General features: G+C 46.3%; 1 protein-coding gene across 4 annotated transcripts in view; it reads right to left on the reverse strand.

The window, feature by feature from the left end:
• PLD1 (phospholipase D1) overlaps positions 1 to 26905 on the reverse strand; it is a 366571-nt gene that overhangs the window by 240791 nt on the left and 98875 nt on the right. For 3 of the 4 annotated variants that reach the window (XR_011031386.1, XR_011031385.1, XM_068281033.1), the window contains exon 1: positions 2243 to 2368. The exons of the other annotated variant lie outside the window; for it this stretch is intronic. The gene's annotated coding sequence lies outside the window, so the exon portion shown is untranslated. Of the gene's footprint in view, positions 1 to 2242; positions 2369 to 26905 lie in introns of those variants that run through there. 4 annotated transcript variants of the gene reach the window in all.

Genomic DNA, 26905 nt, shown 5'->3' on the forward strand with positions numbered 1-26905 from the left:
TTAGTCTCAAAAGGTTTTATTGAAGTGAAGCATTGTACACAAGACATAATATTCACCCAAACATTGGGGAATTAAGTAAGATAGCAAAAGAAGTATAATGCACAAAAGGCACAACAGGTGCGATTTCAGAGACATAAGTAAATACAAATAGAAGAATATAACATAGTATCCGATGATCTGAAAAATGGGTCAGGGATAAACTTCACTGCAAATTCAGAGCCGTCCAGATACTGCATTAGGCACACATGGGAATCTGGAGGGAGCCCCATACCTACAAATGAGGCAGTGGGAAGACCCCCCCCCCCCCCCCCCCAAATCAGTGACATACTCCCTGCTGGACAGGAAATAAGTCACCGGGATTCCCGTCTGTCTGCTCATACATGCCCCGACGGTCACACTCACTGTGTCGCCACTGATTTGCATTACCGCATAATCCGCACGGTAGGCACAGATCATAAGGTGCCGCAAAGATGACTTTGCAGCGGGTAGGCAGTGATTCAGGCCTGGATTTACTTCACAGGAGCCTATAGACACAGATGTCCAGGCACTTTAGACTTCACCCTCCATGAACCTACAAATCCCCACCCAACAGAACCGCAAATGTGCTGCCTGTCCCCGCTGTCACCTTTCCCTTATGTCCCTTGCCCAACATAGGTAGCTACAGATGCCCCTTAGTATTAGGTAGCCAGAAGTACCTTCAATATTAAGTAGCTAGAGCAGGTGTCTCAAACTCAATTTACATGGGGGCCGCAGGAGGCAAAGTCAGGATGAGGCTGGGCCGCATAAGGAATTTCACAATCGCGGCGCATCGCCGCCTCTGCCCGCCCCTCTCACCCTTCCTTCACAGAGAGGGGCGGGGAGAGGCGGCGATCCGTGCGGCGATTGACGTCAGGAGGGGCAGAGCTGAAGGTGAAAGCTCTGCCCCTTCCAGGAAATGCCAGCAGATTGCCCCCCGGGCAATATGGGGGCTCTGCAGCCCTCGTTCAGCGGCGGGGATGCGGCGGATTACTTGGGAGCACTGAAGCTAACTATAAGGAAGCTTTTGCCAGCGAGGGCCACAAAATATTGTATCGAGGGCCACAAATGGCCCGCGAGTTTGAGACCCCTGAGCTAGAGGTTCCCCCAAGTTATTAGGTAACTACAGTAACCTCAGTATTAAGTAGCTAAAGGTGGAATGCAGAGAGCCAAGTGAATAACCTCTTATTTACACTCTCATCAGGACTCTGTATAGGGAAGGAGGAAGACAGGCACTCAGGGAGGAGATTGAGACCTCTTTCCATCATCAGGCGCCTGTAGGCACATGCCTACAGTGCCTTATGGTAAATCCAGCCCTGCGGTGATTTAACTACTTCCATTGCAACTCGTCACTGACTTAGCGGCCTCTCACAACAAAATTGCTTTCCGCAACGTCTAAGTGTAAAAGGGCCGTATACTTTAAACCACAGACTCTGTCTGTTCTGACTGAAGTCTGACTGGATTAGCTGCATGCTTGTTTCAGGTGTAAGATTCAGACACTGCTGATTTAAGATCAGCATGACTGCCAGGCAGCAGGTATTATTTAAAAAGGATATAAATATGGCAGCCTCCATACCCGTCACTTCAGGTTCCCGTTAACATTTTTTAATTTTAGGAAATGACCAAGTGAAATAAAGTACATATATCGCTTAATTACAAGCAAAAATTAATGCTTGGACAACAAGTATACACAGTGAGGATGGAATACAATCACATGTATGCTTAATGGTCTATGGAATCTATAAATACACAAAAGGGGTACTTGGCAAGCATAAGTATTCATAAAAAAATGCCTACCAAAATAATATTTAGAGATAACAAAAACCTATTAAAAATATCCACAACAGGAATAAACAATATTAAAAAAAATGTGTTTGTTTTTCTGCTATTAAAATGGTCAATAACTATCACAACACTGAATTCCCATAAAAACGATGTATTTACTAAAAACACTGCATACTGTGGAGCATACTGTGGAGCATACTGTGGAGCATACTGTGGAGCATACTGTGGAGCATACTGTGGAGCATACTGTGGAGCATACTGTGGAGCATACCGGGACCTCTGTCAGTCAGTATGTCTATCAGTCAGTTAGACAGTCAAACAAACAAAACAGTATCAGCCAAACTTCGCGCTGACACCAGTCTGCACTCTGCAGTCTTCCTGATGAACTCCAATGCTGACAGCTGGACGAGCACATTACACGGGATCAATCATTGCCACTAACCTGAAGCCCCTGTAGGAGCTGGGAACTCATTCTGAGGTCAGATCACTCCTCTAGTGCTGGAGAAAGTGTGGCAAAGCAGCGAAGCGCAGCAACAGGAGTCCCTCCAGCCAGCAGACAGACACACTGCCTATTAGACACAGTACAGGGAATAGTGGCCGACTCCCCACAGGCACAATACCACTTGGCCAGCCCCCATAGCTCCTTAGCCTATGAAAACCCCGCCGGAGAACTTCAGGGCACGCCTCTTGCGTTACAGTGAATGCAGTGACGGCAGCGCAGGCGGGGCGCAGAGTGTGGGAACTGCGATCGATTATCTGTTCTTGTTGGAACCTGTAGCGTTGGCTGGCTGCTGTGTGTACTGTACCGTGTGTGTCACATACCACCCCCTCGTGTTACCTGCTCACCAAGACAACACATTCCAAATCTATGTGCTTATGAATGTATGATGCACGCCGGCAGCAGCGGCATACACAGGGACAAAGAAACGTGTGCTGCTGCTGCTATTCAGGAACTCGCTATCTACCTTATTCAGTTGTGTAACAAATACAAGGACGAGATTTGGAAATGGAGAGATTTTTTATATTCGTTTCAAATGAAGCATGTACTATTATTGATAAACTTTATGTTGTTATTTATTAGTTCTTAAGTTAGTAAAAATGTTTAATCCCTATCTTGGGTCTCTGCTAAACTATCTCCATTTCTGGAAACAGATAATTTGGTCGTTAGCCAGGGCTGGATTTTCCATAAGGCACTGTAGGCACCTGATGATGGAAAGGCTGCTCACTCCCCTACCCAGTGCCTCCCTCTCTACTTTCCTCTACAGAGTCCTGAGCAGAGTATAAGATCTAAAGCCCCATCTACACTATGGGACATTGCAGCGATCCGGCGGCTCGATCAGCCGCCGGATCGCCTCTTCCGCGTGCCCGCCGCGTCCCCGCTCGCCCGCCGCATTCGATTCCCCGCTCGTCCCCGCCGGCGCCGTTTATCTTCCGCTCGATTACCTGCCATTGTCCCCTTGCGGGGAGCGAGCAGGGAATCGGCGGTGCGGAGATCCGTCCTGTCGGATCTTATCAATCGAACCGCATCAGCGGCTCGATTGATAAGGAGCATCGAGGCCGCATCTACTCGTGTAGATGCGGCTTAAGACAGCAGACTTGCGGTGTGGTTTGCCAGAGGTTTGTAGGTTCATAGAGGGCAAAGTCTTGGCTGCCAGGACAACTGTGCTTATAGGCTCCTGTGATGTAAATCCGGGCCTGGCATTATCTGACCGTGGCCCGGAAACTGGATGCCGTCATAGGCACTAATGTTGGGCCCCAGAGGTTATCAGTGGTGGTTGAGTCCAGCTATTATACAGCCAAACTCTGTGGCGGTGGGTACTGCAGAAATAGCAGTGGTATGGCAGAGATAGCGGAAAAGTGTTAGTAAGGTGTACATGAATTCCATGGCGGTGGGTACAGGGCAAAGAGGGTTTAAGAAGTAATGGGGCCCTAGCAAAGGTACAGTGGGGTAGCTATGGGACACTGGTGCATGTTCCCTGCTGCAGGACATGTCTCTGTGCCCCCCCTCCCCTCATGCCACTCTGCTCCCTCCCTCACCGCCACGCAATAATTGTCGCTATTCTGGAAGTTAATGGGAGGAGAGGGATTACCTGCTCAAAACGCCAACTTTCCCCAGTTGCCATTGGGCAGCTCTCTCTCCCTGACCACGCCCCCTGCAGGCTAGGAGAGAATCCCTCTCTCCTTCCAAGGTTCTGACCCCAGAGGTCACAAAAGTGAAGTTGGCTATAGCAGGCCAACGGAGCGGCGTGGATGGTGGCTACCTGATCCACCCAGCCCCCCCGATCAGGTAGCCTAGTTTGTTTAATTATGTGCCCATCTTGGGCTCTCTTTAAGGTGGCCACAAATCTATCGATTTTGCGGCCAGATCGACCATCTGATTTGATAATTTTATCGAAAGTGAATGGAATATAGGGCAGCCACAAATGTGCAATATCGATGGTTCGACTGATTTTGTGCCGAAATTAGTCAAATGTGTAGATCGAACATGATGGGAATCTTGGGCCATTCCCGAGCGATTTCATGTTGAAATTGAATTCAAACTAGATCGGAGAGAGAGATCTGTTCAAGTTTAGTCAACTCGGATTCTAACCACAAGCAGCATTCCCTCTAGCAGACTTCTCACTACTCAATAATTAATACACAATCAGCTCAATAGTAACACTGTACCCCGAACAACAGATATAATTGTCTTTTCTCCTATAATAAACATATAATAAACTACAGTATGTGTCATGGGATCTTGATTGCTGTAGCTAATTTGTAAGATATCATGTCTTGATTGTGACATTTGTTTTGTTAGAAATGTTTTCTTTACAAAGGATAGATTTCTATTTTTATATGAGGCAGCTGAAGTGACTGTACAGCAGATGCTCCACTAGCTATTTGTGGAAAATTCAGTCCGTGGAAGGTGTACTCTTACTGCGCATCAGAATAAGAAGAAATAAAGGGAATACAAAATGTGTGTAAACAGGACAGCTGCACAAGTACTAATTTTTGTGAAGAGCTGAAGCAAGGGCTCTTTTCCACTTAAAATTGTGATTAAAACAATGCGATTATAATCAGGGATGAGCGAGAAAAATTTCACGAAAAGTGAAATTTTTCGCAGAACATACGGGGGAATAAGGGGATCGCAAGCTGTGTGCGCTGGGGTTAACTCATCTTAGCTGCCGCCTTCGGAAGGCGGAAGTGTCTGAAGATGGAGAGCAGTAGAGTGGAATACACCAGATGGGAGGCTGCTGCCTAAAATAGTAACTCCTTATAGTCCTTACACAACCCGAACCCCCTGCACACTCCGGGATGATTTCCCTTCTCACAAAATCATGCTCCTGCATGCCTAGTTGTGATTGATTTTAGGCAGGGGTGTAACAGACCCTGCAAGGGATGCAGCAGCAGGGGGGCCCAGAAGCAACAGGGGGCCCCGTCCTGGGAGACTGACAACTAAGGGCAAGGTGAGAAAAAACTTTCTGCTCTGCACAATTGTTCTAATGACTGCATCTGCTCAGCCACTGATAAGGAATCATACAAAGTTTTGCAAAGATTTGTAGACAGTCCCTATTCAGTGTTCAGCAAGCTCTTCTGTACAACGTCTAGCCCCCAACCTCTCTACCCCTAACCGAGTGCTCTGTTCTGGCTGGAGGGGGCCCCATCCAAAGCTTCGCATGGGGGCCCAGTGTTTTCTAGTTACGACCCTGATTTTAGCCACACAATTGCTGCATTATCTGGAGTGGGGAAGGAATTTTTCCCTTGGCTACCTGGCCCAGGCCTTGTAAGGTTTTTAGCCTTGCCCTGGATCAACCGGGATAACTGGTATAGGTATGGGTTTAGAATAGTGGGTATTTTTTTCTCTTTCTGGTTGAACTTTATCCCTTTTTTCAACTGAACTATGGCACTGATCCATGAACCTGCACTCTATACCGCAGCTACATGAATCAAGGCCTATGTTACTATAGATCAGGGTTAAGGAACCTATGGCTCGGGAGCCATATGTGGCTCTTTTGATGGATGCATCTGGCTCACAGACAAATCAGTAGAGGTTGATTCACTAAGCTACACTGCTCAAGCAGCGCAGCTTAGTGTGACAGCGCAAGTAAACTTTTCAAAGTAGGCACGCTACTGCTGAAGCAAGCACTACTAACTTACTCACGCTCCCTCAAAAATTAACAGCTGCTCCAAATGTCCCACTCTGGACCCTGTCAGGTTCAATGACTTTGTAGGACGAGATCCCTGCAATTTGATTGGCCCAATAGGCTGTCTGTCACTTGAGTCAGCTAGCTAATTGTACAAGCTGTTTGTATTTCTCCTGTCTGGCTCTCAGGGAAATTGCTGATTTTGCTGAAACCCAAGAGAAGCTGAAGACGTGTCTGACACTTCCGCTGCCCCTGGATAAACTGTATACACATCACAATAGCAACAGGGACATGAGCCCTCTGCTGTGCATGCGCACTGTCCCAGTTTGAAACGTATTGTATGGCTCTCAGAGAAATACATTTTAAAATATGTGGTGTTCATGGCTCTCTCAGCCAAAAGGGTTCCTGACCCCTGCTATAGATCATGAGAAAATCTTAGCACTGCATTTGCTAGGTAATTTTCATGCTCTCTTATTGAGGTAACCCCAAAGTTAACACAGAAAAAATGCAACATGTGCTGCGTTGCCATTTAGGTATAAAAAACGAACCGCACAAGTGGGAAACGGCCACCATGACTATTATGTTAATCTTGGAGTCCTTATACACAGAGAAAAAGAAAAAGCTATCCAGGGCAATATATATGTATATCAAAGAATAAACACTAAATGATGTCTCTAATGAAAAGATAAACTTTATTTCAACAAGCTAGGTACATTTAAAAACAATAAAAAAATCTATTAAAAATGTTCCCAGAGGCTGCCATTTATAATGGATATATATCCCCACTTACAATAATTGATAATAATTTGATACAAAAATAAATAAATAGTTCAATTCCTGGTTTCCACAGGTGCCATATATGTTAGAAAAAAAACTGTGCTGGAAAATGCCAATGCCAATTGATACATACACAAAGTGCAAAAAGACTTGCATGCATGCCCACGCAAAAAATCCACCAACGTGTGCATATTTATTCATTTGTATTGATATCACACATTGGGGTCCTGTGTGTATTCACACACCCACTTGTTTGTAGTCGGGTGTGGGCATGCACACACGCAACCCCTCTTTTGTCCATGGCACTGGTTGTTTTAGCAAAGCTTTTTAGGTTTTGTATTTAGTGATTGAATTTAGGATTGCACATATGCGTGTATGCACACGTTAGTGTGCAAAAAGATGAAGTCTTTTTGCACTTTGTGTATGTATCAATTGGCATTGGCACTTTCCAGCACTCCAAGCACTTTATAGTTTTTTTCTAACATACGGTATATGGCACTTGTGGAAACCAGGAATTGAACTATTTATTTATTTTTGTGTCAAATTATTCATCAATTATTGTAAGTGGGGATATATATTTATTATAAATGGCAGCCTCTGGGAGCATTTTTAATAGATTTTTTAATTGTTTTTAAATGTACCTAGCTTGTTGAAATAAAGTTTATCTTTTCATGAGAGACATTTAGTGTTTATTCTTTGATATACATATATATTGCCCTGGATGGCTTTTTCTTTTTCTCTGTGTATTAGTAATTGATTGATTGCCACATGGCTCAATTGAGGTGCATTTATATGCACAAGTATGGTAGTGCTCATTTGTTGGTAAATCTTGGAGCCCTTGGGATCAGTAAATTGCTCCCGATCCAAAAATCAGATTGAAATGCAAGTAAAATAATGAGCGCCACATATGGTTATAGTTTAATTTTAATACCGTATATTTTTTTAAATCATTGCATTTAATCACCTAATAGCAAAAAAGGCACGTTGGCAGTCTATCAATTAGATCATAGAAATAATTTTCTGTATCCTCACATTGATTTGTTTTAAATGGACAGCTCTTTGGGATCAGTCATGTCACACCATAAAATCTGTTTTCTGTCTAATATCCAGCAGATCTGATCACATCTAAAATTTGCATTTGAAAAGATCATTAGGAAATCTCCCTGAGTGAGGCAATATGTGAAGAACCAAATCAAAGGTTTCTGTATACGGAATAGATAAGCAAACTGGTTGTCAGCTTGATACGAGCTCATAATTACAATCATGTATTAATAGAACTCCGTAGTCGGAGAAGCAAACAAGAGTTCAGTGATAACTCAGAAACAGATGCAAAAATCCACAGCTGAGATGGAAGATACAATTCAGGAAGCAGTTACAAACCAGGATAAAGCTGTTTTCCGCAGACAAATGTAAAAAGGAATCCAGTTGCTGGATAAATACATATGTAATCCTATCTGAGAAGGTCAACTGATCTGGAAGCAGAGGCGGCATATAGTTATGCATCATGTGCAGGTGCATGAGGGCCCAGCCACACATACTCTCTCTGACAACCAAGAAAAGTATTCTGTCAGCACCACTGGCAGCATTACACACATACACTCGCAGACAACCAAGAGAAGTATTCTGTCAGCACCACTGGCAGCATTACACACATACACTCGCAGACAACCAAGAAAAGTATTCTGTCAGCACCACTGGCAGCATTACACACATACACTCGCAGACAACCAAGAGAAGTATTCTGTCAGCACCACTGGCAGCATTACACACATACACTCGCAGACAACCAAGAGAAGTATTCTGTCAGCACCACTGGCAGCATTACACACATACACTCGCAGACAACCAAGAAAAGTATTCTGTCAGCACCACTGGCAGCATTACACACATACACTCGCAGACAACCAAGAGAAGTATTCTGTCAGCACCACTGGCAGCATTACACACATACACTCGCAGACAACCAAGAAAAGTATTCTGTCAGCACCACTGGCAGCATTACACACATACACTCGCAGACAACCAAGAGAAGTATTCTGTCAGCACCACTGGCAGTGATACACTGGGGCATATGCCCCGCCTCACAGACACTATGCCCCACTAAGAACCTAGCCTGATGTAGGTAAAAAGAAAAAATGTAAATGTACTGACAGTGTAGGAAAGCACTGAGAGTGGGAGAACTGCTTCAGGAGCCGAAGGGCTGGAGACAGTGATGTCAGAGCAGTGGAGTCGACACGGCAAGTGAGGCAGAGCACCCACTGTACAGTCACTTCACAGAGACAGATAAGGATGATCAGAGCCCAGAGAGTCATCACAGGAAATGGGGATAGTGAGATAATCTGGTCACCTGCCTGAGATCTGCCTGTTAATTCTGAGCAGCAGTTCCTAGTAAATCGGGCTCTTTGAGTAGCAGAAGACAGCTTGGAGTGTGCCACTTACTGTATATGGGTGCAGTAAGTGTTGCACCTTAAAGAGACTCTGTAACAATTTTTTCATCCTTAGTTCTTCTATCCTATGAGTTCCTATGCCTGTTCTAATGTGCTGGGGCTTACTGCAGCCTTTCCTAATTACACTGTCTCTGTAATAAATCAATGTATCTTTCCCCTGTAGTGTCTGTCGGGCTAAGGCTTTGAATGTGTGGAATGTGCAGGGCTGCTTGTCATTGGATAGAAGCGATACACACCCTCTGCAGGCCCCCTGCACACTCTGAATGACTCACACACTCTGTATATGTGATCCTATTACAAGCTGGTTAGTTTGTTTGTAAACACTGCCTAAAACTGTTAATTACAAGCCAGGATTGCAGCAGAGAGTGGCAGAAACAGCACAGAGGGGCACAGGAGAAAATAAGGAATAGAATGGTATGCTTTTTAGTGTAAGAATATTAGAATACAGATTCTCTTTAACACTCAAAAAGTACTTCAATGCTAGGTACACATGATACAATTTTCTGGCAGATTTACGTGCCAGATCCACTATTTCCAACAGATCCGATCTTATTTCCGATTGATTTTCAGTTAACTTTTATGGAAAATTGATCAGAAAATCAATCAGAAATCAGATCGGACCTGTTGTAAACAGTCAATTTGGCAGGTAAATCTGCCAGAAAATTGTATTGTGTGTATCTAGCATGAGTGTTAGCCCTGCCCATAATCTGCATTAACTTTGCCTACTTTTTTGCCACAGTGAGCTATCCAGAGTTCCCCAACCCTGTCCTCAAGGCCCACCAACAGTACATGTCTTGCAGAAAACCACAAACATGCACATGTGAGGTAATTAGTGTCTCAGCAGAGCTGATTATCTACCACTGTGGATTTCCACAAAACATGCACTGTTGGTGGGCCTTGAGGACAGGGTTGGGGAACATTGAGCTATGCTATTTGCTTTGTGATGCATGACTTCACTCTGTAGCCATGCCCACTGTTGCCCATGTGTGGTCTGCAGAGAGGACCATCAAGTCAGTTCAGAGGCCCAAAGTTGGGTGCGTTCATCACTGGGAGAAACAGCAAGCTTGAAAAAATAAGTGCCTCTTAAACATTTTGGCCAATTTAGAGCCGAGCCCGAGCATTCTTTTGACAGTGATGTCATCTAACACTTTAAAGGACAAACTAAGAAGTTTAAAAAGTACAGAAAAGAATATTGACCCATTCCAGCCTGTCCCCATTCACTTCGGATCCATCACCATCCCAGAAGACGTGGGATGATTCTATCTGAACAGGGTTGCATCTAGGCACAGGCAAACCAAGCAGTCGCTTGAAGCCTTACCCACAGCATGGGCCAACCTGCTGCCAGGCTGTCCTGTCTGTGACTTGTATGGCTGTCATCGTCTCCCTGTCAATCATGCACAGATCTCAGATCAGTGGCAATGCGGAAGTGATATCACTGCTGCCACACAGTTACTGTGCACTGCTGTCCTCTCTTCAGGTTACCGCTGATCTGCAGGTCTATGAGTGCTGGGGAAGGGAAGGCAGCAGGATGCCACATACCCCCACTGGCACCAATTCCCTATGGAGGGACCTTTGGCTACCTATACAGGGGGTATCTATTTATACTGGGGAACACCCTGGCTACCTATAATGAAGGTAGCTACCTAAACTGGGGGGGAAGGAGGGGTGCAACTTTAGCTACCTAGTGTGAGGATCCGCATGGCTGCCTGCGCAGGCAGGCAGCTTTTTGACCACTGTTCAGGTCTGCATTCTGCAGGTCTCTGGAAGAGAGACCTTTTGTTAGTTGTGCAGCTTGCTGCTGAGGAATTTGCATATGTTTGTCATGCAGATTGCCTAGCCACATCCCTTGTAGGCTTGCTTATAAAGAGCTATGTTTTCCACAGTAAGTTGCTGGTCATAAGAGTCAGTTCCTGTGTAACACTCGCCTGGAGTGTCAGCCTTGCTCTTTGTTGAAGATTAGCCTAGAGTAATTCCTGGAACTGCACTAGGCAGTTTCCCTAGTGCAGTTAGGATTGCATATCTGTTTTGTTTGTCTGTTGCGATTGTCCTGTCCCAGCGGTGGTCGACAGGAAATCGTTCTGTGTGTCTGGGTGCTAACCGGAACAGCGGTTGTTACTGGTAGCCCCTTCTGATCTGTCTGCCTGGATCGCACTCGCCTTGCGCTAGTGCTGTGGATCCTATCTCTCGTTTATTCCTGCTTTCGTGTATCTGTCTTGTCTGCTACGAACGCTTGCTGGAGGCTCGGTGAGGTAACCGTTGAGCAAGCGCTCGCGTCCTCTGTTTCATGTTTGTCTGTCCGTGGTTAGTTAAGCGTTTGTTATTTTCCTTATCTTCTCATTGTATTATTTGCTGTGCCTTTGCTACTCTTGTGCTCTGCCTTGCTGTAGCCTTGTGTCACCTCTGGCAATCGCCTCTCTCGCGATTGCGTTCCTGCTTCCTATCTGCTGTTGTGTATGCACCGTCGCGGGTTGGCGACTAGTTTGGTGCACACACATACAATCTGTCAATTTGCTCTCTCTCCCTCAGGGCTATCTTGCCCTGCGTTCTGTCCCTTCGTACAATTCCTGTCTGGCGTGTGTGGCAGGGCAGAGGAGCTGTTCCTCTGCACTCCACAGCTCCATCTGTTGACAGGAATTTCCCTCTACAGGTGCATTGCACCTTTTGCTGGGTTCCCACAAATTCTACGCTTGTGGAGGATTTCCGCAGTGTCAGCGCACGTCTTGTGCGCTGATCACGGAGAGAATCCCACAATCGTTACACCTAACTATACAAGAGGGCTACTATTTTGTTTGTTTGTTTGGTTTTTTGGGGGGATACCTTTGGCTACCAATTTATTATGTGAGAAGGGGCCACTGAGGAGGGGGGGCTAGAGAAGAAGACCACAAATGATGTGTTGCTTGGGGCCACGAACACCTAGCAGCACCCCTGTATCTATTCTGAACATGATGAATGAAAGGATGAATGTGGATTCTTTCCACCACAAACAATTCTATTTAATGATGGTAATGTGAACTAGTGTTGGGCGAACACCTAGATGTTCGGGTTCGCGAACGTTCGCCGAACATCGCCGCGATGTTCGGGTGTTCGCGCCGAACTCCGAACATAATGGAAGTCAATGGGGACCCGAACTTTCGTGCTTTGTAAAGCTTCCTTACATGCTACATACCCCAAATTAGCAGGGTATGTGCACCTTGGGAGTGGGTACAAGAGGAAAAAAAATATTTGAAAAAGAGCTTATAGTTTTTGAGAAAATTGATTGTAAAGTTTCAAAGGAAAAACTGTCTTTTAAATGTGGAAAATGTCATGTTTCTTTGCACAGGTAACATGCTTTTTGTCGCCATGCAGTCATAAATGTAATACAGAGAAGAGGTTCCAGGAAAAGGGACCGGTAACGGTAACCCAGCAGCAGCAGCACACGTGATGGAACAGGAGCAGGCGCAGGAGGAGAAGGCCATGCTTTTTGAGACACAACAACCCAGGCCTTGCATGAGGACAAGAAGCGTGCGGATAGCATGCTTTTTACCGCCATGCAGTCATAAATGTAATAAAGATAAGAGGTTCAATAAACAGGGACCGGGCGTCAACGCTAACCCAGCAGCAGCAGACGTGATAGAACAGGAGGAGGCGCAGGAGGAGAAGGCCACGCTTTCAGGTGCAACTCAGGCCTTGCATGAGGACAAAAAAATGTGTGCGCAAAGCAATGCAATGAGTAGTTTTCAGGACACAATGGGCTATTCGGAGGAGCTATTCCCACCCCCACAATCTTCTACCTGTGAAAGGTCAATGGAACAGCCACAAATGTTGTGCCCGGATTCACAACCTTTTTCTGTGGAAAATGCACCTCGCACTGAAATGCAAACGAGGCCGAGGATGAACATGACTTCAACAACTCAACATGACGCAAAATGGGGGCGGAACAGAAAGCTGCTTTCAATGTTTTGAAGGCCTTAATTGCCTCCGGTGGCCAGTTAGATGCATCATTCATCACACCCAAATCCCAGAGCAATGTGTGCAGGAATTTGAATCTCAGGAGGTGTACCGAGATCATCTGGACAAGTGACCAAGTGACAAGTGACAAAGTGACCAGTGACAAAGTGACAAAGTGACAAGTGACAAAGTGACAAAATGACAAAGTGACAAAATGACAAAGTGACAAGTGACAAAGTGACAAGTGACAAAATGACAAAGTGACAAAATGACAAAGTGACAAGTGAGAAGTGACAAAGTGACAAGTGACAAAATGACAGTGACAAAGTGACCAGTGACAAAGTGACAACTGAGAGGTTGTTCTGGGGAGCTCCACTGCACTCAGTCGCATATGAGGAGAGGTCTCGTCGGGACTGCTGATCCTCCTCAGCTTGCTCAAAGCCTTGAGGGTTCCTGAAGATCCTCTGCTTGGAGTTCGCCGGGGTTCAGCTTGGTGTCGGGGTCGGCGGCGTCCTCCTCACTCCAACGTGGCAGATCTTCTGTTGAAGGAAAAAAAAACAAACATTGTTAAAAGTCCAGTACCGCTTCTGAAGGACTCACCAAGAGATGCAGGAGCGCTTCAATCTAGCGCACCATCGCTCGCTGGGTGATGTCCCTGCCTACGCGCTGGAATTCTACGCTGCACATGCTAGCACGCTTTTGCGCAGTGCCGAGGCGCATTCCAGCAGCTAGTAGCTACCAAGCTTCTGTGGATCTGATTGGGCCACCATGTTGGATCTCTGCCAAGTCCTCCAAAATTTTGAGCAATCCACGTTGCGTGACTGAGCAGTGACAACTCTACAGTCAGCATTACAATACCACTGCTGTGTTTACTGAAGAAATCAATGTTGAAGATGGAAACCGCTGGCATGATGCAAGTGGGGGATTCTGAAGATGAAAACGATCAGCGTGATGATACCAACATCAGGCAACCTGCCTCAGGAAACGCTGGTCCCAGCTATGACAAAGAACAGGACGAGGAACAGCTGGAGTTGGAGCAGGAATTGGATGCCCCCACTGCCGAGGGACAGAGCGGTGCACGTTGGACTTCCACAATTTAGCGGGAAAGGACAGCAGAAGAGGAAGAAAGTGATGCTGGTGACGAATATGGTGCATCACAACAATCACAACGCTTACAAGAACATGAAGATAGAGGAGTCTGGCAGGACTCTCTGGCACACATGGCTCAATTCATGCTAGACTGCATTGAACGCGGCCCGCGCATTATTCACTATTCATTATTATTCATTATTCTGGAATCTGGACAACACCAATTACTGGGTTTATACCCAGTTTATACAAACACAATGTTAAAAAACTGATTGAAGAAAGTGTCAGACTCAGACAGGTCAAAAATGGAACAATTCCAGCAGGCCCTTGAGGATGGAGACTTTAGAGAGGAGATTGACATCCTTCTCCTTCTCTAGCCAGTTGTACGCCGACAGACTGACTTCAGCAAACCCAGGAGGACCAGGAGGGCAGCAAAGAACACAAGCTGCTGCTAGTGCCCAAAAGGGAATGGTATTGGCAGTGTCCTTGGAGTGGGAACATTTTCTGACACCCATGCAGCAGCCCACAGAACAGCAATCGGGCAGTACCACGTCCTCCAACACCAATCGCCTGGAGAAGATGGTCAAGGTCCAGGACTACATGTCAGATGGCGTAGCTGTGTTGAACAATCCATCTGCAGACAGACGGTGAGTGTGACAGGCAGCACAGAAGGACCATGGCAACTCACTCATAGTACCACAGTTTGATAGTGCTGCCCAAAAAATTATATGGATCCGTGGACCCGGGCACTGCGGGCAGTACTGGGAAGTGGGAACGCAGATTTTAGTACCTAAACACACGATACAACATGTTTTCCGGGGTCGGACTCTGAGGCACATACAGATGGTCCCGATCATCATCCTCATCATACAACTCTTCTCCTGAGTCTGACCCACCCACCACCTCTGCCACCCCAACATCCCCAGACACAGACCCCTCATCGTCCTCAACATTAACTTGGGATGCTGGCCTGAGCCCGACCTCCTTCTCCACATCAGGCCCCATCATCTCCTCAATGGCAGCCCTCATTAATCGTTCTGGCGACGGACCGATGGACACAACATTCTCCTCCGGAGAGGGCTGCTGCTGACCACTGGCTGCTGGGGTGGATGTTATAGCTTGCGTGGGGCGTTGGCTGTTGCTGTTGTTGGGAGTGCTGCTCACAGCGGAGGTCTCTGAGGAACTCATGGTGAGCTCATATAGTGGTTGACGGTGAGTGGAGTATTACTGATCCCAGCAATATACACACTGACTGGCAGAGTACGCAATGCTATATAGTCTGGCTGAGCGGTGTACACAGAGTGGCAGTACACACAATGCTATATAGTCTGGCTGAGCCGTGTACACAGAGTGGCAGTACACACAATGCTATATAGTCTGGCTGAGCGGTGTACACAGAGTGGCAGTACACCCAATGCTATATAGTCTGGCTGAGCCGTGTACACAGAGTGGCAGTACACACAATGCTATATAGTCTGGCTGAGCCGTGTACACAGAGTGTCAGTAAACAATGCTATATATAGCGTGGCTGAGCGAGGTACACAGTGGCAGTACACACAATGCTATATAGTCTGGCTGAGCGGTGTACACAGAGTGGAAGTACACACAATGCTATATAGTCTGGCTGAGCCGTGTACACAGAGTGTCAGTAAACAATGCTATATATAGCGTGGCTGAGCGAGGTACACAGTGGCAGTACACACAATGCTATATAGTCAGGCTGAGCCGTGTACACAGAGTGTCAGTAAACAATGGTATATAGTCTGGCTGAGCGGTGTACACAGAGTGTCAGTAAACAATGGTATATAGTCTGGCTGAGCGGTGTACACAGAGTGGCAGTAAACACAATGCTATATATAGCGTGGCTGAGCGAGGTGCACAGTGGCAGTACACACAATGCTATATAGTCAGGCTAAGCCGTGTACACAGAGTGTCAGAAAACACAATGCTATATATAGCGTGGCTGAGCGAGGTGCACAGTGGCAGTACACACAATGCTATATAGTCTGGCTGAGCCGTGTACACAGAGTGGCAGTAAACACAATGCTATATATAGCGTGGCTGAGCGAGGTACACAGTGGCAGTACACACAATGCTATATAGTCAGGCTAAGCCGTGTACACAGAGTGTCAGAAAACACAATGCTATATATAGCGTGGCTGAGCGAGGTGCACAGTGGCAGTACACACAATGCTATATAGCCAGGCTAAGCCGTGTACACAGAGTGTCAGAAAACACAATGCTATATATAGCGTGGCTGAGTGAGGTACACAGTGGCAGTAAACAATGCTATATATAGTGTGGCTGAGCGAGCGGTGTACTACTGTTCCCAGCAGCAACACACAATGACTGGGGGGGACCCTGGCTAGCGTGGCTGGAGAGCGAACTACCCTGCCTGCCTACCCAAAGCTAAACCCACAGAGAAATGGCGGAGATATGACGTGGTTCGGGTATTTATTTACCCGAACCACGTGACCGTTCGGCCAATCAGAGCGCGTTCGGGCCCGAACCACGTGACCCGTTCGTCCAATCATAGCGCTAGCCGAACGTACGGGGAACGTTCGGCCATGCGCTCTTAGTTCGGCCATGTGGCCGAACGGTTTGGCCGAGCACCGTCAGGTGTTCGGCCGAACTCGAACATCACCCGAACAGGGTGATGTTCTGCAGAACCTGAACAGTGGCGAACACTGTTCGCCCAACACTTATGTGAACCCGCCCTTGGCCAGTACATTATCCAGACACTATTTAAAAGGTAAGAAGGGAAAGCTTCACTGAGGATAGGGAACTATCTACTCACACTCCAGTTCTCATTCACATATCATTCTACAGGGCTTAATTCTGGAACAGAAAATAATTTAGTCACGCAGTTTTGACAGAAGCTAACCTTTATTTATGTACATTATCACTGCATACTTAATTTATCATGCTTAGATTTACTTTAGGGTTAGTTTAACCAGTTCACTACTGCTAGTAGCACCTCTCATCACCAGGCCACTTTTATGTGTTGAGGTATAACACTGTATCTGATCATAGCTATGTACTGTAATTTTCTTTTCATGGATAATCTTACTATCATTTTTAAAAGGACACATTTTTTTTCTTAAAGGTGTAATTTTTTTTATTTCACAATAGGAGTACATACAGTACTTACATACCTACAATACAATTATTGCTCTCAATTAAACCTCTCGTCTCTAGTATAACACACACGCAGTGGTGTAGCTAGAGATGATTGGGCCCCATAGCAAAACTTTCATGTGGCCCTCAGATGTAGGCACTTAAGCAATGCCACCTGCCCCTACCCTATGGATATGAGTTAATTGGGCAATTCACATTCTCATGCAATCAAACTGCACATACGGTAGTTCATGGGCACTGGGACAAAGTTTGAAGGTGGAGGAACACAAGAAAGTTAATGGTGAATACATTAAGTATCACCTGGACCCCCCATGCTCAAGGGCCCCATAGCAGCTGCTATGGCTATTGCTACGACCCTGAACACACGTGCACCCCAAAATCTAAGAAGTACCTCCAACCACTCTCCATCAGACTCCAGGAATGTCCCTTCTCCATGTTTCTAGACATCAAAGTTTTCCTCCAGATCTCAGGGCAAGTACATTTTCATACAGCAAAGAAATGTTATTCCTTAATTGCCACTTCCTAATAAGTCTTCATTATGGGATGTATCCCTAATCTTGTTCCCTATGGGACCAAACTTAGTATAGTAAGCATGGCAGAGGTGAAGATATCAGAAGAAGAATTTGTTATCTACATTGTACTTAGCTTTAAGTGTGTCAAACAAAATTAGTCCTCAACAATGTCCCATAAATGAGTTCTAATCCCATAGCACTGAATCCAGGATTGAAAAACCCTGAATCCCAGATTATACTTTAAGGTTGTAAATGGAGAGATTTTACTTGGGCTCCTAATCCGCTTATCAACTGTCTCCTAAACGTTTAATACTGTTGTCATGGGAACTGTACAGCATTTTTCCCACCCAAAATATAATATTTATTGGTACTTTTCCGTTAGCCGGGCGCAACTTTAATTGGGCAATGTAACAGAATACTCCGCCGGCTTCAGCTCTGCCTCCTCTCCTCCCCCTGCCTCTCTCCTATAGAACACTGGCAGACAGGGGACACGCGTGTCCCCCCAGAGTCATTCGTCGCAAGAAACAAGCAGAGCGGGGAGGCTTCAGACATTGATTCTGCAAGCACCTGCTCTGCAGGAATGAACAGCAGGATTCCATGCCATGACGAACGACTCTGGGGGGACACGCATGTCCCCGGCTGCCAGTGTTCTATAGGAGAGAGGCAGGGGGAGGAGAGGAGGCAGAGCTGAAGCCGGCGGAGTATTCTGTTACATTGTCCAATTAAAGTTGCGCCCGGCTAACGGAAAAGTACCCATTTAATAATTCAGAATAACAGTCAACAATCCTGTCCTCTAATCTAACTCCTGTATTGGTGGGGTTCTTAGAGAACCAACAATTAGCAGTTGGTAAAATGTAAAGATCAACAATACAACACCGCCTTGACTCACTGGTAGCTGGAGTGTCTTTAACTTAATTTGTGGGGGCTGTACATTCCAAATGAATGAACCAACCAACTTGTCTATCTCATTAAATAAGGATAAGGGAAGAAGACATGTAGAACTTTAAAAAATATAAAAAAAATGGAAGCAGGGCCATCTTCCCTACATTCACTCTACCGATGAAGGGACAAGGGGAAGTGCTGCCAGGCCTGGCACTTAGATTTGAAATGCAAGAATGCAGGGGTAATATTGAGTTGATAGTATTATTGGAGGTAAAAAGAGGTATTAATACCAAGATATTTTATATAGGACACCCATCTGAGGAGATCTTGTCAAGGATCAGGGCCTGGCTGAGGATGGATGGGCATTATAAGAGATTTTGCCCAATTAATTTTAGAAAACCAGAAAAATAACCAAATTGGTCTACAGTGTCTAGGGATGACCTCAGAAAGAAATTGGGGTCCGCCAAATACAAAAGTACAATGTTTGCAAATAGAGAGACCCTCTCTTATAATCTGTCAGTTATTAGTCCCTAAATTTGTGGATTTGCTCTAAACAAAAATTGGTAATGGCTCGATTGCAAGGCCAAAAAGAGGTGTGGACATTGGGCTCCTGTGTACTGAGATGCAACCCTAAACTCTGGGATTGCTTTTATTAGCTGTAGCCCCACCCCTCCAGGCTCAGGTGTACATCTGCCCCCATGTGACCAATGTTTAGCCTCTGAAATGGTGCAGAGGCCAGGGCCGGATTTCTACTCTTTACCACCCTAGGCCACTGTCACCAGCCGCCCCCCTGCAGTATAGGTACAATACAATACAATAACATTTCTATAGCGCTTTTCTCCCATAGGACTCAAAGCGCTTAGGCTCTCTCAGATTCAGTAATTAGTAGGATGAAGTATTCACACAACAAAAGTTATATTTCTGCAAATGCCAGACTGAACAGGTGGGTTTTCAGTCTGGATTTAAACACGTCCAGGGATGGGGCTGTCCTGATCTGTTGAGGTAGGGAGTTCCAAAACGTAGGGGCAGCATGACAGAAGGCTCTGGGACCAAAAGTTTCTAAGTGGACTCTGGGTATGACTAGATTATTAGAACCTGTGGATCTGAGAATGCGGGGATTGCTTCGCAGCTGTAACATATCTTTCATGTATCCAGGGCCCAGATTATTCAGGGATTTAAATGTCAGTAGGCCGATCTTGAATAGGACCCTCCATTCTATAGGTAGCCAGTGAAGGGAATGCAGGACTGGCGTTATGTGGCAGTAACGGGGTTGGTTGGTTAGCAGTCTGGCAGCAGTATTCTGTATCAGCTGTAGGCGGTACAAGGCCTTTTTTGGAAGGCCAGTGTAGAGAGCATTGCAGTAGTCCAGTCGGGATGTGATGAAGGCGTGGACTAAGGTTGGCAGATCTTCTGGGGGTATGAGGTGCTTGATTTTTGCAATGTTCTTCAGGTGAAAATAGGATGATTTCACCACAGCAGAGATTTGAGTTCTGAAGTTTAAATCCCCATCAATTAGAACTCCCAGGCTACGCACATGATCAGAGCTGCGTAGATCCGTGCCTCCTATTCCCAGTGGTGAGGACTGCAAGTTAAGTTGTTTTGTTATCATGCTCTGCCCTCCAATCAGAAGGACTTCAGTTTTGTCTGCATTTAGTTTCAGCCAGTTGTCATTCATCCATTGCTGTAGTTCACGTAAGCAGGCGTTTATAGTTAGAGTTGGGTCTGTCACACCAGGCTTGAAGGAAAGATATAGTTGGGTGTCGTCTGCATAGCAGTGGTATGTCAGGCCATGTTTTTGGATTAGTTTTCCCAACGGTAGCATGTAAATCGTGAAAAGCAGGGGAGAGAGGATTGAGCCCTGGGGCACCCCATACTTAAGTGTTACAGGGGTGGACAGGAAGGGCCCCATAGACACTTTGTGGGTTCTGCCACTCAAGAAGGATTGGAACCACTGAAGTACTATGCCATCAATGCCGCAGTATTCCTGTAGCCTGTTTATCAAGATGTCATGGTCAACTGTGTCAAAGGCTGCAGAAAGGTCTAGCAGTATGAGGATCGAGCACTCTCCTCTGTCTCTTGCCATGAGCAGGTGGTTGCATATTTGGATGAGGGCAGTTTCAGTGCTGTGGTGTTTCCTGAAGCCAGACTGGAATGGGTCATAACTGTTATTTTGTAGGATTCTGGCTTCTAGCTGGAGGTATACAGCTTTTTCAATTAGCTTTCCCAGACAGGGGAGGTTAGAGACAGGTCTGTAGCTGGTCATTGCATCTGGGTCCAGGGAGGGTTTCTTGAGGAGAGGCCTGATGATTGCTTCCTTCAGTAAAGCAGGAAATATCCCTGATTGTAAGGAACAGTTAACAATTTTGAGGAATACCGGTACGAACAGGTCGGGGCAGTTCAACATGAACTGTGTTGGGCCAGGATCCAGGTCACAGGTAGTTAGGCGGACGTGAGGGAGGATGCTTGATATGACTTCTTCATCAATTTCTTTGAAGTTTGACCAAGGTGTTACGTTGTCTCTGCTAATGGTCTTCGGCGCTATATTAGGCTCAGATGCTGTAAGTTGGATGGCGGACCTTATAGCGGAGACTTTGTCTGTGAAGAAATGGGCAAATTGGTCACAGAGGTCCTTTGAAGACTCGATATTAAGTTTTTGACATGCTGGGTTGCAGAGTTTTTCCACTGTGCGGAACAGTTGGGCTGGTTTGTTAACTGCATTTGCAATCTCTTGTGATAGAAAGGATGATTTTTTTCCCGTGATTACCTTTTGGTAGCTCTTCAAGTGGAAGATTAAGGCATGTTTGTCTTCTGGGGACTGAGATTTGCGCCACAGCCTCTCAAGTTTTCGGCCTTGTCTTTTCAGCTCTTTTATAGCGTTATCAAACCACTGTGCATGATGGTGTGGAGTAAGATATTTGGTGCGCAGAGGAGCAATGGTCTCAAAGGTGGAGGACACACATTTGTTGTATTTAAACACCAGAGTATCAGGGTCCAAGCTGGAGTCAGTCAATTCATCAAGGGTAGCCAGATGACCCCTCCCCCTTTCCCTCTAGTATAGATAGCCTGATGATCCCTCCCCCTTTCCCTCAAGTAAAGGTAGCTAGGTGACTCCCTTAATCCCTCCCTTTTCCGCTCCCACCTTTCAGTATAGGTAGCTAGCTCGCCTCCACAGCACAGTAGCCATCAGTGTCACCTCTCCGGTGGTCTCCAGCGCAGAAGCTGCCTCTTCCCCTCTGTCTCCATCAGCCACTGCTGTGCATCTGTCCCTCCAACCAGCATCTCTCGCTTGTGACTTGCCAGCATGTTACCAGCGAGTCAGATGGGAAGAGGAAGCTTCTATGTTGCAGACGAGCGAAGATGTGAGCAACTGGCGGCTGCTATTCCACATCCTCCGCTTGTAACTCTGCAATACTGCCCAAGTCCGTAGCCCCGGCCACAACGCCGACGTTCAAAGTGAGCAGGGCGGCCAGTGCACAGGCGGCTAGCAGCAGAGTACCGCGGTCAGGCGCTTGCCTGATCTCCCTGCACTGCAGAATTTGCAAGCTTGCAAATGCTGCACCAGTTTACCCTGCTGCTTTGGTGCCCTTGCTCCTGTGGTGCCCTAGGCCATGGCCTAGGTGGCCTTGGCCTAAATCCGGCCCTGGCAGAGGCTAGGCATGACCTAGAGGTTGGGAGGAAGGAGGAAGGCAGAGTTGGCCTGGCTGACCTGAATATACATATCAGCAAGTAAAGGTGTCTTTGGGGACCCCAATGGAGCTAAAAAAAAAAAAAAAAAGTCTCATTTGGGAAAGACAAGAGTGCAGACTTTGTGGTAAAGCTACATGATATGCACTGCTGTCACCAGTTTGCGGTTAGCAATCCACTTCAGGGATGTCTACGGACGGAAGCGTTTTCTTCTTCAGTACCACAAAGAAAACCCTGGGGGAAATACATAATATTAAGGCTTAGGCAGACAATTAACTATAATGTCATAAGAAAACAGCTCTCTTACATATGACTAGCAAATGACCCATAGTCTTCTATCTGTCTGAGAGAAGACCTTTTGCTGTACCAACAACAGAGTTATTATCGTTGATTATTTATGAAGATTCTATTAGTCAGCAATCTGTGATTTAATTGGAATTTACAGTTAAACCATTGAACCAGAAACTCCCAGCAGTTGCTCTTATCACCTGACCTCTTCAGAATTTGGGCACATTTTCCATTTACTTCACATAAGAAATATGCATATTTATCTTATGAAAAGGAAATATTTCTCTCAGTGCCCGCATTATAATTCTACATTCCAAGCTGCTCAGGCAATTTCAGGATTATGTTATGAATTTTCCTTATCAGAACAAAAAGGCCCCACTACCAATGTGCATTCCTAAACCTGCTAATTTATTTTATGACTGTGTTGACGCCACTGGTACTTGCAGAAGGAAAATCACACTTTATAAAGAAAAAAAAAACATATTGAAAATGCAACATTTAGAATTTAATAAGAAGCAAAGTTTTACGGACTATTTTTTTGTCAAAGAAAAGGTAAAACTTACTTTAAACAGGACGTTATTGCTGCAGTGAACAAAAATAGATTTAGATTTCTTAAAAAGCTCTTTGAAATTTGAAAACAATTCTACAACGCCTTTTCAAACAATTTAAAAAAAAAAGAAAACCTGTTCTGTAATTAGTTGAGTCATGTCAAGCAGGATTGTTGTCATTTCGTTGTGACTGGTGAACTTATACACAAAAAATACACCTTTCCTTTCTGCTCTGCTTATCCAGAGAACAGCAAAAAGGTCAAAAAGTGGTCTCCTACTTTAGGAGAGAGTACAATTACAGGACAGGGTTGTACTAGCCACCTGCTCTGCCTCACCCCCAGCGCTTATAGTAAAAATAGAAAGGCCTTAGTGTAAAGATGGTGTTTGCATTTAAAGACGTTGTTCCCCAAGCATTCATGTTGTAAATGAGATAACAAATGTAAAAAGCCACTTAGGAAAATAATTCCATACCACGCACATGAAACAGTGCAGACACTCAGGCTGGTTTCACACTATAAACTGGCGGTAGTGTTGCACCGCATCGCACTGTCAAAAACAGGCCTTCTGGGAACACTGCGTTAATACACAGTGTTCCCTGTCTGGTAATTGGCCAAGCAGGAAGTACTGCGCGCTTGCAGCCACTTCCTGCTTTGGGGAAAAATATGCTTCCTTTTCTCGCTACTTCCTGCTTTGTAAAAATACACGTTCGCACATGTGTGTCGTGACAACTACTACTACTACTACTACTGCGCCACCATAGACTAACACGGCTTCTGGGCCGACGCAGGTCCCGCCCGGTAACGTAGTTCTGTGGCAGCGCAGCATACCGCAATGTGGGAAGTATAAACTTCCCCATAGGGTTACATTAGGCTGCGGTAGCAGTGCAGCAATTTGCTGCACTAAGCCAATGTGAAAGGGTCCTCAGGGTGCATACACACATCCAATTTTGATTGTCCAATTACTGGCCAGTTTTAACACTTCCATGTGGTGTGGGAGCTTACCTACACAATCCGCTCAGAGTTTTCAAAATCTGTTGACCCTCATACTACATAGAGGTGGTAAAATTGGCAAGTGATTCGCTAATCAAAATTAGATGTGTGTAAGCACCCTCAGCAATCTAGAAGAATGGCACACGAAATCCAAAAGATGAAGATCTGTCTGCAAGTAGTCATTAGCAGCCAGTAGAGGCCATATGCCTTCATCTAATAAAGCAGGTTGGCCCTTATGCAATTAACTTTTTCTCCTTTGTTTTCTTCTAGGTGATATTTTCACACTTTGTCAATAAAATGCCATTAAACCACCAATAAGCAAGAGCGAGCTACCGCTGCGCTGTACTGGGAACAGCCCTGTCACTTGCCTGTCCCGTGGAGCTGCTGCAAACGCGATCAGCCTCGGACAGGCCCAACGAACCACCGATGGTCCCATCGGTGGGCCCCGGCCGTCCCGCCTCCTGGGGGCCCCAGTGCTAAAAAGGAGGGGGGCTAAGCGCAGGAAGGGGGGACATTGTGCACAGATCGGCGGGGAGGGGCAGAATCCCCCCTCCCTCACCTAGGGGCCCCCCTTCCGCGCCCCCCCCCCCCCCCCAGAATTGCAGCCAGCGGCAGCACCGGGGAAGAATCACTTAACGGTATGACGGAGATCCATAGCTCTGCGTGCCGCTGGCTGGTCTGTCTCTGTCTCCTGAACTGACTGTCCAATCACGCTCTCGCAGGAAGTACTGTGAGAGCGTGATTGGACAGTCAGTTCAGGAAACAGAGACCAGCCAGCGGCACGCAGAGCTACGGATCTCCGTCATGCTGGTAAGTGATTCATCCCCGGTGCTGCTGCTGGCTGCAATTCTGGAGGGGGGGCCCCTAGGTGAGGGAGGAGGGTGGCTTCCGCCTCACCCCGCCGATCTTTGCTCGCCACCATCCTGATTGCATTTTGAGGGGGGTATCTGCCACCAACATGCCCTCATTACGATTTTCTGGTGTCTGCTGCCCACATTACGATTTTCTGGTGTCTGCTGCCCACATTACGATTTTCAGGTGTCTGCTGCCCACATTGCGATTTTCAGGTGTCTGCTGGCTGCCCACATTACGATTTTCAGGTGTCTGCTGCCCACATTACGATTTTCTGGTCACTGCTGCCCACATTGCGATTTTCTGGTGCCTGCTGCCCACATTGCGATTTTCTGGTGCCTGCTGCCCACATTGCGATTTTCAGGTGTCTGCTGCCCACATTACGATTTTCAGGTGTCTGCTGCCCACATTACGATTTTCAGGTGTCTGCTGCCCACATTACGATTTTCAGGTGTCTGCTGCCCACATTGCGATTTTCTGGTGTCTGCTGCCCACATTACGATTTTCAGGTGTCTGCTGCCCACATTACGATTTTCAGGTGTCTGCTGCCCACATTGCGATTTTCTGGTGTCTGCTGCCCACATTACGATTTTCAGATGTCTGCTGCCCACATTACGATTTTCTGGTCACTGCTGCCCACATTGCGATTTTCTGGTGCCTACTGCCCACATTGCGATTTTCTGGTGCCTGCTGCCCACATTACGATTTTCAGGTGTCTGCTGCCCACATTACGATTTTCAGGTGTCTGCTGCCCACATTGCGATTTTCAGGTGTCTGCTGCCCACATTACGATTTTCAGGTGTCTGCTGCCCACATTACGATTTTCAGGTGTCTGCTGCCCACATTACGATTTTCAGATGTCTGCTGCCCACATTACGATTTTCTGGTCACTGCTGCCCACATTGTGATTTTCTGGTAACTGCTGCCCACATTGCGATTTTCTGGTGTCTGCTGCACACATTGTGATTTTCTGGTGTCTGCTGCACACATTGGGCTCTATTCATAAAAAAGTTGTGGCGAAAAAACTCCTGGAGGGAAAATACCGCAGCGGTATTTTACACTTCTGGGTGGTCATTCAAAAAAATCTTGCCAGCTGCAATGCAAGTGCGGAGATCTCCCGCTGAAGGCTGGCGGTAAGCTGTCGGAAGGCATGCGGAAACACTTCAGCCGGCAGAGTCCCTCCGTGCACTGCTCTCTCTGGGAGGTCTGTCCCATTCACTTGTATGTAATCCGCAAAATCAGAGGAAGCGGTATTTCCCGTCCACATACCGCTTCCTCTAAACTTCATGAATGGCCATTTTGTTACTTTTTTCTAGATTAATCTAGAAAAACACTGGAGAGGGCGGAAATTTCTCGCTCTGCTGGGGGATTGTAGAATTTCATGCGGGAACAGCTTTTATGAATGCCCACTTTGCTAAATGGACGGGAAAATCCGCTGTTTTGAGCGGAAAACTTGCGGTAACCTTTTATGAATAGAGCCCATTGTGATTTTCAGGTGTCTGCTACACACATTGTGATTTTCAGGTGTCTGCTGCCCACATTACGATTTTCAGGTGTCTGCTGCCCACATTACGATTTTCTGGTCACTGCTGCCCACATTGCGATTTTCAGGTGTCTGCTGCCCACATTACGATTTTCTGGTCACTGCTGCCCACTTTTGGGTGGGGTTTCTGCCACCAACCTGATTGCATTTTGGGGGGTATCTGCCGCCAACCTGATTGCATTTTGTGGGGGTAACTGCCGCCAACCTGATTGCATGTTGTGGGGGTATCTGCCGCCAACCTGATTGCATTTTGTCGGAAAATCTGCTGCGATTTGACTACTTGATGAATTATCATGAGGCAT

Source organism: Hyperolius riggenbachi, chromosome 4, assembly GCF_040937935.1.
Source record: "Hyperolius riggenbachi isolate aHypRig1 chromosome 4, aHypRig1.pri, whole genome shotgun sequence".
In the NCBI taxonomy this organism is placed as follows: Eukaryota; Metazoa; Chordata; class Amphibia; order Anura; family Hyperoliidae; genus Hyperolius; species Hyperolius riggenbachi.